The following is a 21,507-nucleotide window of genomic DNA, read 5'->3' as shown; positions in this document are numbered from 1 at the left end:
GTCTGAAAATATAAGATTGCAAACTGTTGCTTAAAAAATAAATAGCTTCTAAATTGATTGGATTTAACAAATTTCCACAATTGTGCTCAGTTTTAACTTTTAAGACAAAATAGTTTTATAAGCTAAGACCGGAAGAACATCAGGCCTATGGTGAGGACAGGATCCACTGCTTGTTATGATGACCCCTATGGTCAACAGATTGCCACAGTCACTATCTGAGCTGAGACATGAAGAAGTCACTTGAGTAAGGTAATTGCAAGCCCCTTGGAAATGTACATAGCATGAGGTATCTAATTGCAATTTCTGATATTTCCAAGAGGGGTGGAAAATACTCATTGGAGTTTGTACTCACTTGGGACTACATTGGTCCGAATAGGCTTAATGATTTCTGAAAAACTGGCATAGTTTAGTGTCTGAGTTTTACTTCCCACACTTTGGCAGCTTTCAGCATTTAAACGAACATTTCTCAATCGTCTGTGGAAATTAGTACCATCCCGGAGCGCTTAACATTGGTGGAGTCTGATAAGGAGGGAGACAGAGGGGGCAGATGACCAAAAGCACGATCAAAAAGGAAGATCTTTAGGCGGGATTTAAAAGTGGGGAGGGAGGCGGCAAGGTGGTGGGATTGACAGTTTCGGGGCATAGTGGCTGAAGGCACAGCCACTGATGGTGGGGCGGAGGGGACGAGGGAGAAATAGGAGGCCAGAGCCTGCTGAGCAGAGGCAGCAGGTGGTGGAGTGGGGGGTAACCAGATTGGATAGGTTAGGAGGTGCGAGGGTATGAAGGGATTTTAAATAATAGCCCCATTATTTGGGTATCCTGAGGTTATTTGACTGCTTACATTTTTACCATCTATCACACACCTGAACAGGGAACACTGGGGGATTATGAAATCAATTTTGCACCTATTTTTAAGAGTGGTTCATATGTTTGCAAAAGAGAGAGATCGATGAAGAGGAACGTTATTGATCAGACTTCAATGAATGTAACATCTCAGCATGTTCTCCCAATTCACAACCAAACTAGGAATAACAGATCCAGACCATTATATGAGTCCCATCTCTTTTTTCAAAACAATAATTGATATTTCTATAGTGCATTTCATGTTGGGGTGGGGGGGGGGTTGAAGAGAAATGTCTCAAAGAGCTTCACACAGCTGTTTGTGAGGGGAAAGATTAGTTGGGATGCCACATTCTCTTTCATGAAACTGTTGAGGCAGAATTTCAAGGTCAAGAACATTTCAAGGTCCTCACCCTCACCTATAAAAGTATTTACACCTTAGCACCTCCCTAGGTCTTTGTTGTTCTCCTATGCCACTTGCCTGCTGCACCTCCCATTCCCCTCCACAACCCTGCCCACATCAGCCAGCAGCTCCTCATTCCACGCTTGAGCTTTCCAATTCTATATTTCCAACCACAGGAGCTTCCTCACTGGATCCCTCCATCTTGCTTCCCCCATCTCTATCTCCCCCCCATCTGGTGGAATCCTGTAGCTCATAGTTAGAGCACTTGCCTCGCAACAACAACAACAACAACAAGATTCCATTTATAAAGCAAGCGAGGGACCTGGGTTTGATTCCCGGCAGGGTGAAACGTTGTGCAAGTTTCCTTACTCCACATGGCTCTGTTTTCCTAGCAGTAAGTAGCAACCTGGTTGTTAGTCAATTGGGAGATCGCTTTTCTGGGAGTAATAATTCTTTTTAAAAAAAATAATAAATCGGTTACTTCAATCCACGACTGTTTGTGGGACACTGCTGTGCACAATTGGTTGCTGCATTTTGCCCACAAAATAGTCAATTTACTTTACAGTATATTCTGTGAAGCGTTTTGAGACATCTCGAAGACATAATATCAAATGCAAGGATTATTATTATTATCTGTCTTCAAGTTACCAACTTAAAACTGTACTCTTTGACCGTACCTATGGACACGTCCTTCCCTCTTCTCCTCTTCCCATGCCTGCTCGACATCCACCCTGCCGGTATCCTATTTGTGAACATCAGATTCCTTGTTAAGAAAGAACCAAAAAAGTGATTAAGAGGGAGAAAACTAGCGCAGAACATAAAGACAGACTGCAAGAGTTTTTATAAATATATAAAGAGGAAGAGGCTGTCAAAGGTAAATGTGGGTCCGTTACAGGCAGAGACAGGGGGAATTATAGTAGGGGACAAAGACATGGCAGTCTTTAAACAAGTACTTTGCTACTGTCTTCACCTTAGAAGACACTGAATACCTACCAAAAATAGAGGGGAACCGAGTAGACAATGTTAGTGAGCAACTTGGAGGAATTAATATTAGTAAAGAAATGGTTTTAGGTAAATCGTCAGGTCTTAAAACTGATAAATCTCCTGGACCTGATGGCCTACATCCTAGGGTTTTAAAAGAGGTGGCTACTGAGGTAGTGGATGACTTGTCTTTGATCTTCCAAAATTCTCTGGATTCTGGAACGGTTCCCATTGATTGGAAGATTGCAAACGTAACACCACTATTTAAGAAGGGTGGGAGAGAAAAGATTGGGAACTATAGACCGGTTAGTCTGACATCAGTGGTAGGGAAAATTCTTGAGCCCTTAATTAAAGATGTCGTTATGGGATTCCTGGAAGACCATAACAAGATTAGGCAGAGTCAACATGGCTTTACAAAAGGGAAGTCATGCTTAGCTAATCTTTTAGAGTTTTTTGAAGATGTATCTAGCAGGTTCGAATTCAAGATCCTCATCCTAACCTACAAGGCCATTCACGGCCTTGCTCCCTCCTACCTCTCTGACCTACTATCCCCCTACCTACCTGCCTGTACCCTCCATTCCTCTGGCTCCGGTCTGCTCCACATCCCCCGCCCCAACCGCCCTACAATCGGTGGCCGGGCCTTCAGCCTCTCAGCCCCGAGGCTCTGGAACTCTATCCCCAGTGCCTTCGCCGCCTCCTCCCTTTCCTCCTTCAAGACCGGTCTCAAGACCTTTCTCTTTGACCGTGCCTTCAGCTCCCCTCTCGACTCTCTACCCCCTCCTCGCTCCCTCCCTTCCCTCCCCTCACCCTGACCATTTCCCCCCTGCTCGGGTCTGACCCAACTGTACAGCGCCTTGGGACATCCTCCCGATGTGAAAGGCGCTCTATAAATGGAATCTTGTTGTTGTTGTTGTAGATAGGGGGGAACTAGTAGATGTAGTATATTTAGATTTTAAAAAGGCATTTGACAAAGTGCCACACAAAAGGCTATTGCACAAGATTAAGGCCCATGGGATTAATGGGAACATATTAGCATGGATTGAAGAGTGGCTAATGGGTAGAAAACAGAGAGTAGGGATAAACGGGTTATTCTCGAATTGGCAGGATGTGTCTATTGGAGTGCCACAAGGATCAGTGCGTGGGCCTCAGCTATTTACAATTTACATCAATGATCTAGACGAGGACATTGAATGTTACGTATCTAAATTCGCAGATGACACTAAACTAGGTGGGAGTGTAAGCTCTGAGGATGATGCAAAAAGATTGCAACGGGATATAGATAGGCTAGGGGAGTGGGTGAGTAGGTAGCAGATGGAATTTAATGTGGGGAAGTGTGAAGTTATTCACCTAGGTAGAAAAAATAGAAAAACAGATTATTTTCTAGAGGGGGAGAGATTAGATAGTGTTAGTGTTCAGAGGGATTTGGGTGTCCTTGTACACCAGTCTCAAAAAGTTAGTTTGCAGGTGCAGCAAGCAACTAAGAAGGCGAACGGCATGTTAGTGTTCATTGCAAAAGGTTTAGAGTACAAGAGTAGGGAAGTCTTGGTGCAACTGTATGGTGAGACCGCATCTAGAGTATTGTGTGCAGTTTTGGTCTCCTTATTTAAAAAAGGACATACTTGCCCTAGAGGGGGTGCAGTGTAGATTCACTCGGTTAGTTCCTGGGATGAGGGAACTGACCTATGAGGATAGGCTGAATAAACTAGGGCTATATTCTCTAGAGTACAGGAGAATTAGGGGAGACCTTATTGAAACATGTAAGATTCTTAAAGGGCTGATAAAGTAGACACTGAGGGTCTGTTTCCCCTGGTAGGAGAATCTATAACCAGGGGTCACAGTCTTAAAATTAAGGGTCAGCCTTTTGGAACAGAGTTGAGGAAACATTTCTTCACTCAGAGGGTAGTGAATTAATGGAATTCACTACCCCAGAAGGCTGCAGATGCTCAGTCCTTGAACATCTACAAGGCTGAGACTGATAGATTTTTTAAAAATAGAGGGATTAGGGGATCTGGAAATAGGGCAGGTAATCAGAGTTAGGTCAGAAGATCAGCCATGATCTTATCGTATGGCGGGGCAGGCTCGAGGGGCCGAATGGCCTACTCCTGCTCCTAATTCTTATGTTCTTATGTTCTTAAAGTCATGCAAATTAGACTGCATTAAATATCAAGGATGACTTGGTAATGGCTGTAAAAGACACATTACATGAGAAAGTATGCGTTCAAGCTATTGCAGATTTGGTTCATAAGAAATTAGATTCATTTATTGTGATATTATTTTATTGTTTACCATATCAAGGTCATCTTGACCTCACCAAGACTTTCTATTTCCTACAAAACACTTCCTTTCTCATTTAGCCTGTCATAAAATTTATTGAAAAATCTGTCTTTAATCCTGCTAGTTCATAGAATTTGTTCTTATTTGTGCTTGGGTTCTAGTTTGTTTTCTTCAATTGTTCTGTCTGTTCATGACATTATTTTGGTTTAATTCAATAAGTGTATGGAAAAAAAACATTTTTCAACAAATGTAATATTAAGATGTGAATTATCCTTCCGTTCCCACCATATCAAATGCAAGTATTATAATTATTATCAACCCTTGTCGGATCACAATAATTCTCTACTAATACTGTATTAGTGTATCTGGATACAACATGATTATATATTAATGGAACTAATTAACTTTATTTATTTACAAGATTCTTTGTTAAGTAATTAGAATTCCTCTCAACTTGTGGGAACAAAAATCCAGAAGTACATTCCGCCAGAATGCACTGACAATTCACTATTGCTGTCCTTGTTTTGAAGCTGTGATCCTTGATACCCAGTAAAAGTTCAATTGTAGATAAATGTAATTTATGAGGTAAATAGAGGGTGTTGGTGATATTGTAATCCTGTAATGTGAATACACTCAATACAGAAACTGAAAGAATAGAAAACTAAATAATGTAAGTTACAAACTCAGAATATTCACTGCGTTACATAAATGGAATAACTATACTGCAATATTTGAATCTGTTTCAATGAGAGTTTCAAATGCTGTATGGTATTTAAGCACAGTCATTATTAATCATCAACAGTCATTGCACAGATGAAAATTAAGGGAGTCTTCATGTTACTGTCTTATTAAAGTGATTGTACTGAGTTTTATTTGCATTTCTTATTCTTAGGATCTTATTTTTTTCTTGCTACTGCTACCTTCCTGCGCTTATGTAGTTGGCTGTGTGAATAAAGGAAAAGGGAGAAAAAGCATGCATTTGGTGTGAAACTGGAGACCAGATGTCTTAGCCTGAATTCCAATTACTACCAGTCACTCTGTGCCAGACTCCACAGAAAGCACAGTCGGCACATTGTGTGAGGCGAAAGCTGAGTCTCACAAACTGGATGGTTGAGGAGATCTGTCTGGGCTTGACACACAAAGCTTCTGCTGTGGTAAGTTGTGCGGTTTCCTTGAAACATTCTTCACCAATATCAAACGCAGTTTTGTAGAAAAAGCCAGCACTGTATTGACATGCTCTTTGTGTTTCTCAGTTCAAAGGATAAAGTTAAAACCCAGTTCCAGCCAATGTTTTTGTTTGGTTTAATAATCTGGAATTTATATGGAATATCACCACAGGGGTAAAAAAAAGATCATACAGGGCCACTACATCCAGCAGTTTTGCATTCATGCATGTATATTTCTGCCCGGAGATTTTTAAAATTAGGACATGATATTTCTATGGACAGATTCATAATTCCAAGTCTGGAAATGGAAATATATTTGCCGAATTTTTGGCATCCCACGAAAGGCCTGCATTTTAAGGACTAAGGAATATTAGTTGTTATTCCCAGTTATTTTCATTTTTTGTGCCTTACTTTAGTTCTGGTGCACACTGTATACTGTTCTTAAATGTTCTCATCTGTCTGAATGCTGAGGAAATTGTGACCATTTGTGACATTAAGAACAACAACAACTTGGATTGATATAGCGCCTTTGATGCAGGGCATTTTTTGAAGCACTTATACAACTGACTGACTGCCTTTATGTTCATAAATATACAGTCAATTCACTTTACAATAAATTCAGTGAAGCGCTTTGAGATGTCTTGAATATAAGGCGCTTTTTCAAATGCAAGGATTATTGTATCTGTCATTCAGCAGGTTAAATGAAAAGTATTTATTCAGTCTAATTAATGGAGTAGTTTGACTTAAGTAGAATTGATAAATAATAAACAATAGCAATAATTTATTATATAAACAGAATGTAACATCATGAACAATATTTTAATCACTCAAGTTCTGCCAAGTCATTTTATTTGGCAGAAATTGAGTGATTAAAATATTGAATGACTAAAATATTTTATAGTGATCTTTCTATTGTCTGAAAATTGCATTCCAATTAACAACAGACCATTGCAAACAGCATTTAACCTATACACTTTAAGGCCTGAATTTCTACCTAGTCTTTGCCTATAAAACCATTTTGTCTTAAAATTAAAATTATGCAGAATTGTGAAAAATTCTTAAGCTCAGTCTTAATTTGGAACCCAAGAAACACTGTGTGGAATTTCATCAATTATCAATCTAAAACCAAATACCTTCAGAAAAAGTTGATTCATGATAAGCGGACTGATACTTTCATAACAATAACTTTATAGTAATAGACACAATATTGGACAAACTCACCAATATTATTTGCACTAAGTACAAGACTTGCATATCACTCCCCTAAAATTGCCATATTTTAAATAATGATTATCAATACATTTGTCAAAGGATTGCTGAAATCCTAGACTGCAACCGCTTTTCTGAAGTAATATATAATAGCCATATACGTTGCATTCTCTAAGTGCATTCGACACAAAGCAAGCTGTGTTAATGCCTTGGGCTCGTGGCTGAGTACATTCAGGGTTCCAATGTCTATCTGGTAAATAACCTTTCATCTGCTTGTCACAATGAACATGACAATAATCAAGTCCACAGGCACTAAAAATCACTGAAGGAATTGAGAACAGCGCATAAACATAAATCAGCTGGTAAAGACGCGACATGATGCTGAGAGATTTATACATGTAACTTGGTCTGAAACACATATAATAAAAGCTGTTTGATTGATGAAGTAATTTGATAAATATTTCTATTAAATAACGTAAGAGCCATGAAGTAAACAGTAACAGTCATCAGCTCTTAAGCAAAACCATTTAACATATCATAAAGTCATTTATTCAATACTTTGTTTGCACTACACATTTAATTAGCATTTTAAAAGCAATTTAATTCTGCTAGATTACTTTGTTTGCTTCTTGGGTAGGTTTAGAAATTTCCTACTGTGTAGCTGACAGAACTCACTTCATGCAAGAGAGGAGATGTACTGACTGCTACACTTCTAGCTGAAGTGAGTCAAGCTCTGAAAAACAACTTCAAAATAGGACTGTAACATTCGAAAGGTCTTTCAGAAGCTATTCTGGAATAATGGGTGTCTATAATTGACATAAGCAGACTGTTGCATGTCTTATGAACTCTAACTGCACCCTTTCCGGGTAACACATAGGTGTGTAGGTGAAGCTTTTAACAAGATCTTGCAACTCCATCCTCATGACTGTTGTGGTCACCAAGTCTCAATTCTACAGACAGGAGCGCAATATTACTTTATGGGCGTATGTTTTGCAAATTAAATATTTATTAAAATAAGGATCAAAAAATGCAAGATTAGAAATAAATAAGACACAAACACAAACACTGATAATCACGGGACATCCTTCAACAAAAGTCCCTTAGAAAGTGCTCTTTGATCGCTCTCTGAACTGTTATCCAGTACTTAAATTGTACCGTTAAAAGTTTCCAATCAGGGTTTTGATCATTAATAAGCTAACTTGCCTCTCATAAATTTCAGTTGTATTTAAAAGCAGATTTTTGAACGTTTTGTAAACACAGTGTATTTATACCAAACTTCAGAGCCAGATAAGTGAACCATTGAGATGGCAAACTAGGAGATTACAGAAGTGCTTTGTGATAAAAAAAACACATGAATGGAACATAAAGCAGAAGTCACTGGGAACACAACAGGTCAGGCACCATCTATGGAGAGAGGAAAGTGAGTCTAACGTTTCAGGATGATGACCTTTCGTCAGAACTGGGGGACGTTTATAAGGACAAACAGAAGGGATCGGGCAAAGAAAAACAAAGCAAGAAATTAGGCCGAGGACTGTAAATGTGAGATCAGAGGCGTTGATGGCAATAGTGATGACAAAAGAAGGCAATAGTGGGAGAAAATAAAGAGAAATTATGTGTCTGAGATGCAGAGGATGTGTTAATGGTTATAGAAAAGAGGGAGGGAGGAGACAAGGCTGAAAGAAGATGGAATCTGTGTTTAAGGTTTAAAGTGGTTAAAATCAGCCAGAGGGCTGTAAGGTGCCGAGGAGATAGATGAGCTTCCGTTGTGCTACTGAAGCTCCCTCCTTCTCGGCCTCCCTAACTTTTCCCTCCACAAGCTGCAGATCATCCGAAACCTTGACCAAGTTTCCTTACTCCACATGCCTGATAATAATCTCTCAAAAAAACCAATAATAAATTCAAAATCCTCGTCCTCACTTTCAAGACCCTCCACGGCCTTGCCCTCTCCTACCTCTCTGACCTGCTGACTCCCTATCAACCTGTCCGATCCCTCCGTTCAGCAGTCTCCAGCCTGCTCCATGTCCCCTGGCCGACCTGCCCTACCATCGGCGGTTAGGATTTCAGCCTCTTTGCCCCCACCATTTGGAACTCCATCCCACAGTCCCTTTGCCTTGCTCCCTCCCTTGCCTCCTTTAAGGCATGACTCAAGACCCTCCTTTTCGACCATGCCTTCAGCCACCCTCCTATGCCTCTGCCCTCCCTGATTCCAACCCTGACCCCCGTGCTCGGGTCCTAATCTCTGACTGTTCAGCACCTTGGCATGTCCTCCCGATGTGAAAGGTGCTTTACAACTGTAATTTTGTTGTTGTTGTTGTTGCTTCGTTGGAACAGCGAAGGAATGGGACATTCCCACTCAAGCATGTGATTGCAGATATAGGACTCAAGGAGCTGTGTGTTTTATTCAAACGTCCCACTTGCTATGATATGATAGAATATTGAGCATGTAGGTGACAGTTGAGATCAAGTCAAGCTCAAAATACGGACACAGAAAACATGGAAGGGAGAAAAGATAATTATCCCATCAAGCCTATTCTTTTCCTAGACTTTACACAATTTAACAATGGATTCCAACTCACCCATATAATCATTGGTGGGAAGTTTCTACAGAAATGCCCCCAGACGCCATTCCTTCCCTAAGTTATCAAACCACATTTTCAAAATATTCAACATTACCACATCTCCATTATACAACTTAACTCTGGTCTGCTTCCGTCCACAAACATTAACCCCGATCCCCTTCATTGCAGGAACTATTATATCCAGTAAAGCATTTAAAGACCTATTCTCTCTACATTCTTCCTGCTCCTCTTTGAAGGAGATTAATCAACGTTGTGTTGGGATTCTCTTCCACATATCTACTGCAGTACAGCGCTGCATTGTCACAGATGCCGTCCTTCGGATGAGATGCTAAACTGAGGTCCCATCTGCCTGTCCAGTTGTATATTAAAGATCCCATGGCACTATTTGAAAAGAGAAGGGAGTTTCTTCAGGTGCCCTAGCCACTCTCCCAATAAAACTGATTACTGACTTCATGGCTGTTAGTGCGAAAATACTGCACGCAAATTGGCTGCTTTGTTGGCCTACAAATACAGAATCACTACACTCCATAATAAAATCCAGTGAGGCGTTTGAGAGATCTCAACGACATGATAAGACACTATGTCACTATAATCATATTATTTTCTACTTCTCTCTGGAGAATATGTTCGCCCACAAAACATACAGTCATTACACTTTACAGTATATTCTGTGAAGCACTTTGAAATGTCTCAAAGACGTGATAAGGCACTATATCAAATGCAAGGATTATTATTATTATTAAAGGTTTATCATAAGGACCTACAAAGTCCAGTTTTACTTGATGCTTGTTGATCATTTGAAATCTAAGACCATAGTTCCATGCCCAAATTCCAAACAAACTAATCTTGTATTATCATCACCTCTGCTTCTCACCAATTTACAGAAGGCCATTGTGTTCTCTTATTTATGTGCATGGGAAGGATTTAGTTTTCTACTCAATACTCTTTTGTTTGTGGAATGTAGTTTGTCATTGTTATTAATGCACAGGGCCTACTAATGCTTCCCATTCAGCTATGCGAGCTGCTTCTAACCTTTATTCCCTAAATAAACTATTCATCTCATGGGATGTCTCGGCATCAAATATAATCTGATACAGCAGCAACCACAGCAGGGAAATAAAAATCTGTGCTTGTCTCCCAAGTGCACTTTAGTGGACCATTAAATTATTTCTGCTCCAATTACTTGTAAGCACTCTACTGGAGTATTACTGCTGTTATGATGTTTTATATATGATTTAGAAATTAAGAGCAACGGTTAATAGAAATGATTTATATATTCAGTGGTAGTTATGTCACCACATAACAACCAAATTATATTAATGCAACAACAACAAATCAGGAGGACATACTAAGACCACGCGCAGACAAGGATTTGCACCCAAGGTGGGGATTAGTAATACTAATATTGATTCTGTGACCCACTATTTTAGGTTGAGACAGACCACGTTTCTGGAAAAGGATAAGAGCTATGGGTTGGAAAATGTGATATGTGATGTAATGATTATTACTTGTGAGTTATGTCTGTATCCTGGTAACTGTCCTTTTAATGCTATCAATATTGCATCTCCATTATAGGACAGGGCAGCAAATTCAATTCTAAATGCTGGCCAGCTTCAGCTGTCATATGGACTTGTGAAAAAAATGTCTTCAGATTTTAGACGATGAAAGCCACGTGTTGCTAAATAAAACGAGTGCACGAAAATGGAATGCTATGGCAGGAAATCAACATAAAACAGGTTAAAATCTCAAAAAATCCAGACTTAATGCTAGTATGTGCAGGAATTTCGCCCTGAACTGAGTTCAATTCCAGGCAGGGCGAAACCTTGGGCAAGTTTCCTTACTCCACACGCCCAATAATAATCCCTCTAAAAAACAAAAACAACAATAAATTGGTCATTTTCAATCTACGACTGGTTGTGGGACATTGCTATGCGCAATTGGCTGCCGCGTTCGCCCACAAATATACAGTCAATTCACTTTACAGTGTGTTCTGTGAAGCGCTTTGGGACGTCCTCCCGACGTGAAAAGCGCTATATCAAATGCAAGGATTATTATTATTATTATTGTTTTGAAGAAATTGAAAATAACTTTTTTTGTTGCCTCAATAAAGGATATAGAGGACATCAGAGTTCATTCATTCAGCAACTGCACTCCAAGAGAAATGGACTATGCAAGCACTTGAAGGTGTGCATTGGAAGGTTGATGACCATCACAGTAACAGTGTGTTTATTTGTGAAAATCATTCAGATGAAGTTGAGACAAAGCGGGAGTGACTTAGGGAATTCCTGAGTTAATGGAAAAAGCCAGAGGATGAATAATATTGAACTCCTCACAATCTCTAAATTTTGTGCTATTAATGCTTACTTATAAATGTTATTGTAACTTCCTGAAGTTTGTTTCCATTTTAACATTGTTTAAGGCTGAAATCTATGATATATGATTACATCTATGTTATAATTTGTTTTTAAAAATAAATTAAATAAAACGTAGGCCACATCCACATTTACAGTGTCAGCCTGGCTCAATTGATAGCATTCTCATGAGTCTGGAGGCAGTGGATCAGGACTTTGAACTTACGTAGGCTGACACTTCAATGTAGTGGTAGAGGTATGGTGATTTGTGGGATGTTCCATGCTTCAGATAGAACAATAATTAATGTCCCATCTGCCTGTACAGGGTATGTTAAAAATCCGACGATTCGAAAAGAAAAGTGAATTTCTCCCAGTGACCTGGCAACAATCCCCAAATAAAATTCACTGCATGGCTGTTTGTACTGTGTGGACATTGGTTGCTGCATTCGCTTACAAAATATGCAGTCACTATACTTAACAGTATATCCTTCAATACACTTTGAGACATCCTCTGATGTGCAACAAGCAATATTCAAATGAAAGGATTATTATTTGCAGTTTATTTCCTAATGTTTTAACCATATAATAGATCAAATTTGTGAGTTAGGCTCAGTTGATAGCACTTTTGCCTCTGAGTCAGAAGGTTGTGGGCCTTGTGATGTCCTATTCAAGTGGATGTTAAAGATCCCTATTTATTCACTATTTCACCCACTATTCAAAAAAGGAAGGGAGTTTCTTGCAGTGTCTTGGCCACCAATATCCCAAATAAAATTAGTCATTCATTTCATAGCTGTTTGCAAGACATTTCTGTGTGCAGAATTGGCTGCGTTCTCTCACAAAACACACAGTCACTCCAATTTACAGTATATCCTGTGAAGCGTTTTAAGATGTCCTCCTGACATGAAAGGTGTTATACCATATGTAAGGATTTTTATTAAAGTGGAAAGCAGCAAAGAAAAGAAATAGGAATCTGGAGGTGTACATCAAAAGGGATAGAGTATGGTTCACAGAACGTTTGACCAACACATCTTGATTTGGGGATCTAAAACTCCCAACTCCAAACTTAACAACTTAAAAGGTTGATGTTTTAAGCACTGGAATGAATGCACAAATGGAAACAGCTATATGTAAGGATGGTCTGGAAAGGGTAACAACAGGTGCTGAAGATTATTTCTATCATAAAGGTGTGAAAAATGCTGTTTGAACAGTAACTTTTTATGGTATTATTACTTCAATAGTGGCCAAGGCACTTCAAAAGGTTAACAGAACCGTAGGGATCAGTAACCAGCTGGTGTGTTCATAAATTTTGTTAATGAGGACACAATTCCAATGCCTTGTCAGAACCTGTGTCACAAAAGCTCTTTCAACCTGAATTGGTGTTAATGTAACTAATAAGAAAGAAGGACCATAAGAGTTTCTTACTGAGAACAGAGAGTGCAATAAATGGGAGAGGAGGTATTTTGAAAGCAGAGTAAAATCCCATTTATGGCTTGACCCACCTGCTTCTAAAATGAATAGCCATATATCATCCTGGACGAAACACAATGCAGTACAAAATTGCATTTGTATAGTGCCTTTCATGTCGAGAGGATATCCCAAGGCGCTGGACAATCAGGGATTTGGACCTGAGCTGGGGGTGGGGATTGGGGTAAGGGAGGGTGGCGGGCAGGAAGGGTAGGAGAGTGGCCGAAGGCACAGTCAATGAGGAAGGTCTTGAGACATGTCTTGAAGGATGCAAAGGAGGGAGCGAGAAGAAGGAATTGTTGGCTAGAACACCGGGGAAAACTCTTTGTTTTTTGAATAGTGCCATGGGATCTTTAACATCCTCCTGAACAGGCAGATGGGGGCTCAGTTTAACATCTCATCCAAAGAAAGACACCTCCAATGATGAGTTCCAAGTCCACACGTGGGACTTGAACCCACAACCTTTTGACTCAGAGGTGAGATTGCTACCAACTGAGCCAATCTATTTTATGCTATTTGATCACTGTTTTTACTATACAGCAGCATTATGGGATAATTGTTTGTATAGAACAACAACAACAATAGCAGCAGCTTGCATTTATATAGTGCCCTCCATGCCAGGCTGCGTCCGGGAACGCTTAACAATGACAAAGCCCGATGCCGAGCCATGGGAAAGGGAAAGGTGACCAAAGGCACGGTCGAAGGGGAAGGTCTTCAGGCGCAACCTAAAAATGGGGAAAGAAGGGGAAAAGTGAAGGGACGTAGTGGCTGAAGGCACGGCAGCTGATGGTGGACCGGAAGATTCGAGGGACAAGGGAGGAAGCCAGAGCCAGTAAAGTGGAGGCAGCAGGTAGTGCTGTGGGGGAAGAGGAGGTTGGAGAGATAGAGGGGTGCCAAGGCATGGAGGGATTTAAATACTAGAGTGAGGATCTTGAAGTCAATCCGTTCTGTGACAGGGAGCCAATGGAGTTTGTCAAGGACTGGAGTAATCGAAGTGCGAAGTTTAGTGCAGGTGAGAATGCGGGCAGTGGACTTTTGATGAGTTGAATTTTCTGAATAGTGGAGGAGGGGAGACCATCGAGGAGGGCATTAGAGTAGTCCAGCTAAGAGGTGACAAAGGCATGGACAAGCGTTTCGGCAGCTTGTGGAGTGATGTAACTGATGTATTGTCGGAGACAGGCACTGTGGAGGAGGTGGAGGAAAGCGATGCTGGTCAGGGACTGGATGTGCGGAAGGAAGGATAACTGGGGATTGAACCTGACGCTTAAGTTGCGTACAGGTTCAGAGAGTTTTAAGAACAGATCGGATAGGTTGAGGAGGTCTGAACCGCAGGACAGAAGATGTGGACGGGAGTCAAAGAGTATGGCTTCCATCTTGTTGACATTTAACTGCAAGAAGTTTGCACTCATCCAGGCCTTGATGTCTATCAGACAAGCTGACAATACATCAGAGGACTAAGGGTCGCAGCTGGTGGAGAAGTAGAGTTGAGTGTCTTCCGCGTACATGTGGAAGTTAACCCTGTGTTTGCGGATGACATCACCAAGAGGGAGCATGTAGATGGAGAAGAGAAGGGGGCCAAGGATGGAGCCGTGGGGTACCTCTGCAAGTGACCGGGCGGTGCGAGAAGACAAACCATTTGCGAAAATATAGTGCTGGCAGTTTGTAACGTAGGACTTGAACCATGAACAAATGTGCTGCTGCAGTAATACTGTTTGCACTACTCAGATGTGGTTTAGTATCACTGTTTATACTATACAGATGTGTTGTGGTATTACTGTTGTCTGATACAGATGTTCTATGGTATCACTGTTTGCACTATATAGCTGTGCAATGTAACACTGTTTATATTGTCCGGATGTGCTATAGTGCATCATCAAAATGTACAAGACATTTCAGTAATAATACATTTGTCTAAAGATCTTTTTTGGATTCATGCCTGAAGTACAAATAATAGAAATAAACTTCAGCATTTTGCATTATACAGATCATAAATTTATTGCAGCATTGCATTATTAATCTACCACATGGATATATTCACGGACTTCCTCGAAAAGAAGGGCACCAAAAGTGGAAGAATATTACAGATTTACTTCAAATTTTAACAACTATCATTCAGCCATTTGGCATTTTTCAAATAAAGAAAATTTGAAATAAATCAAGCAACATATAAGACGAAAAGATTGTTTAGTCTATAATAAATATAGTTTTGTATATTAATTTCATTGCAACTGAATAATGAATCCAATTAACCACATTGCACATCGTTGTCATATTCTAAGCATGTTATGTGAACATGGAAAACAGAATCAAAAAGGTCTTTCACTTTAGTAAAAGTCTCCCCCATCCAATCCACCTCCCTCATTGGTGGGTGAGCTGACATCCTTACTGCAAACTCAACCCAGAGTCTCTCCATCTTGTTCCCTCCTCCCCCCTCCACCTTCAAAACCTACTCTCTAGACCTATATTTTTGAAAGCCCACCCCATACACAGCTGCTCCATCCCAGCTCACCCCCATCCTGCGGAGAATAGTCACTAGTTTGTCATTAAACATCTGACATGCACAACAAGTAACTGACCTCCTCCAGCATGAATTGGTTTGAAGGACAGAAGGGGCAATATCTGTCCTCTTAGACTGGAGTTTTCCTCTTTCACTTATGTAACCCATGGAAAACTTTTGGATAGGAATAGAAATAAATCATCTTTCTAATAGGGATGCAACATCTGTGATAAAACAATTTCTCTTAAACAATATTGAGTGCAAAAAGGTAACCTCAGTTTCACAACTATATTTTGCAATCGTGAAACAAAAACATTTTAATAAATACCACTGCTTAACATTTTTCATTTGCTTCCATTGACTTTTCTTGGGAATTTATCCAAAAGATTGGATTGTAGCATTAAAATAAAATGACAACATTCAAACTACTCAATCGAAATACTGTAGGTTGGCTGTTGTTTTGAAACAAAAAGGCCTCTTGGCTTATGAGAGCCGTATCCGTTATTTATGAGTTTGATTGTCTCTTGGTGATAAAGAAGAACACTGATATCTGACAAAACTAAGAAATCTTATTTTATTAACCAATTTATAAGCAAAATTATTCGTAACTGTATTCCTGTTTTTAACTCTAGGCTTGTATGAGTATGCTCGTTGACAATTGTTAATCTCAATAAGAGGGGAATGGGATGATTATGAGTTGCCAAATAAAACAAAGTGATTGAAAGCATGTGTCCCTTATTGATTTTTCCATTAGGATTTCAGATTTAGTTTATGAAGGAGGAGGAGTAAAAGTTTGAGCTGCCTAACTTGCAGTGCCATGGGTTGCTGTGAAGTGTAATGAGGAATTAGCAATTCATTTAGCAGTTTGTTGCAGTCCAGCAGACCTAGTTTTTGCCACTGTTTTTTGTTTCTCCAGTCTACTGTACATAAGTGTTTAAGAAGATGGAGCTTATGTTCATGCTCATAATCACCTTCCAACAGAGCTTACAGCATCTTAAAACCATTATATGTGACAACCAGCTTTTGGGATGGACTCATTCATCATCATCAAGAACTCTAAAATGTTATTGTAATTGTCCACTGATTCAACTGCCACTAATAATAGTGCCACCTTCTCCAGTTCACATTCCTCACATGGATCTGATTCCATACTGTCATCATGGCCAGCCTGATTCAATGCATTATCTGCATTTCATGCCTTTGCCCAAACAAATTCTTCATCTCCCTCTATTTTTGCTTCTTTTGCAACATGAAAAAAGAGCTCTCAGGGTACTGTCAGTTCATCATCAGGGTTTATTGTAAATTATGTTCAACATTTCAAAAACATGTTTTTTTTTGCTTTGGAACCTGTCAAGGGGCCTAAGATCCTCAAAGAGGATACATTGACAATCCATTGAACTGTGCTGGCAATGGGAGTCCTTTTGTATGAGCCAGGGTAAAAATGGTGAAAATGGACCGAGGAGAATTAGAGATAGTCTTTCCTTTCTGCTGACTCACAGGTGGTTTTGATTTTAACTGAATTCAGAGAATGCAAGAGCAGGTGCATCCTGAGGAGAGGTAACAGCAGGACTAACAGTTCAGGCGGAACAGCAAAAAACAGCCTTCTCAAAATACAGGTGGCTGAGTTCCAACACAAAACCACAGAATGACTTTTTTTAAGAAATATTGGACAGGAGCCACTTCATCGTTAATTATTTTCAGATTATTTCAGAAATAGATAGAATGGGAGGGCTTTGAACTCCGTGGCATGTTTTCAGTCATTCGTTTTGCAATACAAAAGAATGGCAGCTTTGGCCTCCATTGACACCAGTTAACATGTGGTACTCGATTCATCCAATACAAACAATGTTGAGCCAACTACTGTGGCTGCATCTCACAAACAAAATAATACATTTGGTGGCAAAGTAAATGTGGGTGCATTACATGCTTTATGGGCCAGAAATTAAAGGAGCCAAATACTGAAAGTTACCTACAAATCTGTCAACTCTTTGGCATCCCTTCACTCTCCATTTTTCTTCTTCCTACTGCTCTTTCAGCCCCCTACCCCACTCCCCTACTCAGCTAACATGGGCTTATGAGCACCCACTGCCCTCTCCATGCTGCCATCGTTGGCTGAGCTTTCAGTTTCTATGCCTTAATCTCTGGAACTCTCTCTCGCTACAATTCCTTCTCTCACCCTCTCTTTCTGTTTTTAAATGCCACCTCAAAACCTACCTCTCAAGGAGCATGGAGGGCTCTTTTTCTTCTCCTCCCTCATCCTTGTAAAGGTCTCTGAGACATTACCCCAGAGGTCTCAATAATCCTGTTCCTGAACCAGGCAGACTGCAATAATAATAATAATCCTTGCATTTGATATAGCGCTTTTCACATCTTCACTTCCCAAAGCTCTTCACAGAATATACTGTAAAGTGCATTGACTGTATATTTGTGGGCGAACGCGGCATCCAATTGCGCACAGCAATGTCCCACAAACAGTCGTGGATTGAAAATGACCAATTTATTATTGTTTTGTTTTTTTGGAGGGATTATTATTAGGCGTGTGGAGTAAGGAAACTTGCCCAAGATTTCGCACTGCTTGGAATTGAACTCAGGTCTCTCACTTGCAAAGCGAGTGCTCTAACCACTGAGCTACAGACACTGCTGATCACAGCACACAGTTTGCTGGTAGGGCTTGGAGGAGCAGACCAGGCATTGGGGGCAGGAGTCTTCTTGCTCAGCTCCTGCTAATCCTGGAAAATTGGAAGGTACAAAAAAGTTAGCTCAACAATAAGTTCACTCAACAATAAGAGCTTGCATTTATGTAGCACACTTTACATGGGGCGGGGACGGGCGGCAGGGGAGCAGGGAAGGGGGCAAGGGTGCGGTGGTGGTGGGGGTAGCATCTCAAAGCACTTAACAGTGGCAGAGCTTGACATTGAGATAGTGACTGTAGGCAGAGTTGAAGAGGAAGGTCTTCACTTTGCACCCTAGTAGGCAGTAATACAGCACCAACAAAGAAGCATAGAAATTTACAGCACAGAAGGAAATCATTCAGCAATGATACCTGGCTGCTGTCTGAAAGAGTACCATTAGGTCCCATTCTCCTGTTTAGTCCCAGTCTCCTGGCTTTTCCCATACCCTTTTATATCTCTCCTTTTCAGATACTGCCTTATAATTAACGACTTCATAACTCAAAAATAGTCTCAAAGGCTTTCTAACATAAGGTACCATTTAATTTCTCGGGGCACTACATGTCTGATTATTTGCCATCCAATTATTTGAATCAGCAGATTATTCTGTTTGTGGCTCGATTTAATGCTGTAATTAACTTAAGTTTCAGACTATTATTTCAGCTAATTATTTGTCCTGAGAACTCCATCTAAGCTTAAACCTACTGGGTTGGAATTTGCAATGTAAATGTATTTTGTGCAATGTATTTTGTGAGGTAATTTGACTTGAAGCAAATTACAGCACATTTTTATTTTCCCTTGCAAGTTGATCACAGTTACCAATAATTGTTGCCCAAGTGGCTAAGATCCAATTTAACCACATAATATAATGAGACACCCAAGCACCACCTTTTGAGCATTTAAATGTTGTGGACATGGAACAGGCCAGTGCCCGCTTTACAGAGAGAGTGGGCAGGTTGGTAAGGTCGCAGAGGTATGGAGGGAAAGACCATGGTGGGCCTTAAAAGTGAGGATAATTTTCTTAAGTTCAATCTTCTGGGGAATAGGGAGGAAGGACAATGTCACTGAAAACTAATTGATTGTGTTTCAGTGACGCTGAAGTCCTCAAAATAGAGAATTGTGATATTTAAAATTGTAGTTCAGTGGAATAGATAATGTTGAAGATTCTGTTTGCTTTTCACAATCCAGTCATATTAACTATGGAAATTTCCCAAAACAATTGGCTGGATAGTTTATCACAAGAATAACCATCAAGCAGCACAACAGGAAATTCTTATGGATCTCAATACCATAACACAGTTTTACACTTAAACATGAAAGAATTTCAGATTTTTTTTTGCAGTTAAGCCAACTTCTGGAATGCTACACTCCCTAAGCTCAGACAGCCTCACTGTTTACATTTAGCCCCCAGTGCTTTGGCAAGCGCTGACAATGGGGCCAGATATGTACCCCTGGTTAGCAGGGTCAGAATTGTTTTCCATCTCCATCATGCAAAGTAAGTGGTAATGATTTCTGGTTTAGGTAACAGTTGCAATGGTTTAGAACAATCCCCATTAATAACAACAATAATAATAATCCTTGCATTTGATATAGCGCTTTTCACGTCGGGAGGACGTCCCAATGTGCTTCACAGAACACACTGTAAAGTGAATTGACTGTATATTTGTGGGAGAACGCGGCAGCCAATTGCGCACAGCAATGTCCCACAAACAGTCGTAGATTGAAAATGACCAATTTATTATTGTTTTTGGAGGGATTACTATTAGGCGTGTGGAGTAAGGAAACTTGCCCAAGGTTTTGCCCTGCCTGGAATTGAACTCAGGTCTCTCGCTTGCAAAGCGAGTGCTCTAACCACTGAGCTACAGGACTCCTACCTAAGATTAAGATCTTAGGTAGGCGTCAACAATAGTCCCTTTCATAGCTTTTGGCACGGAAATATCTAGACTTGATTAAACATTTATTAGGTGAACAAAATCTGCCAGTTTGCTGACCACAGTGTGTATGGCTTTCCAAGGATAACTAGGCCTGGATTTAAATGTCACTAGTCAGTTTCTTAGTAGAATTGAAGTAGCAAAATAGGAACAAATTATTGCGAAAAATAATTGCTTTCAATAGTTTCAAATGAAACAAAAAGCATTAACCTTTTGTGGGTATCTTTCGCTTTGTTAGCATGACATTTAAGTGCTCTGGGACGCTACCACCTGTTTGAGGGGTGCTGTATAAATGCAATTTGTTGTTGGTAGTAGGTGGTATCTTTTTACAAACTAGGTACACTAGACCAATGGGTGCCAAAGTTGGTATTAGAAAGCACTGTATTTATCTTGGAAGAAAACTGGTACGTTTCTTAATCTGGCATTGCGACCTAAAAAAAAGATGCTATCTCTTTAATGAATTTCATTAAAAAACTACTTTTTTCAGTCCTTAAGCATTTATTATGATCTGAATCTCAGTAAATGCTTGCATTTGATTAAAGGTGCAGCCTGAATAGAGCAAGTTTGATCTGGAATTCAGATTCTCTTTCAAGTGGTTTTCATGTAAATCTATTGGTTCTCTCTGTGGTCAATGTGTTTTTCTCCTGTGTTAAGGATACCCGTATTATGGATCTTTGATTCCAATATGCTTTGTGTTTATGGTACTAAAGTGGCATTAATATGTAGGATACATGAGAACAGTTCAAAAAGGACCATTTCTGAAGCACTGAGCTTAGCTCAGCTGGTAGCATGTTTTCCTTCTGTGTCAGATAGGTGTGGGTTCAAGCCCTATGTTGGGATTTAATCTTCTGTTTTCAGTCTTCAGTGCAGTATAGGCAAAGTGCTGCACTATCAGATGTGCGGTCTTTCATGTGAACTTTTAAACCAAGTTCCTATCTGCCTGTAATATTAGAAAAGGTAAAGGAGCTTTTCCTGGTGTTCTGGTTAACAATCCTCTAAAATTCTCAATTTGGTTTGGATATTCTTAAGTATGGTGATAGGTTCCCCCATGTGTCAGACACCTCTAGATTAATTGATTATTCACCTCATGACTGTTTGTGGGATCTTCCCAGCAAAATGGCTGTAGAGCTTTTCCTCTGGCTG

At 40.0% G+C, this 21,507-nt stretch overlaps 1 long non-coding RNA gene across 1 annotated transcript in view; it reads left to right on the top strand.

Moving 5' to 3' along the window:
- Window positions 1-21,507, top strand: part of LOC103182629 — a 92,419-nt gene that overhangs the window by 21,446 nt on the left and 49,466 nt on the right. Inside the window, exon 2 of the long non-coding RNA XR_488336.2 lies at window positions 5,437-5,652. This is a non-coding gene — a long non-coding RNA (uncharacterized LOC103182629). The remainder of the gene's footprint in view (window positions 1-5,436; window positions 5,653-21,507) is intronic.

The sequence above is a fragment of the Callorhinchus milii genome, unplaced genomic scaffold, assembly GCF_018977255.1.
Source record: "Callorhinchus milii isolate IMCB2004 unplaced genomic scaffold, IMCB_Cmil_1.0 Scaffold2, whole genome shotgun sequence".
NCBI classification, from domain to species: Eukaryota; Metazoa; Chordata; class Chondrichthyes; order Chimaeriformes; family Callorhinchidae; genus Callorhinchus; species Callorhinchus milii.
This window is presented reverse-complemented; position numbering and strand designations above follow the sequence as displayed.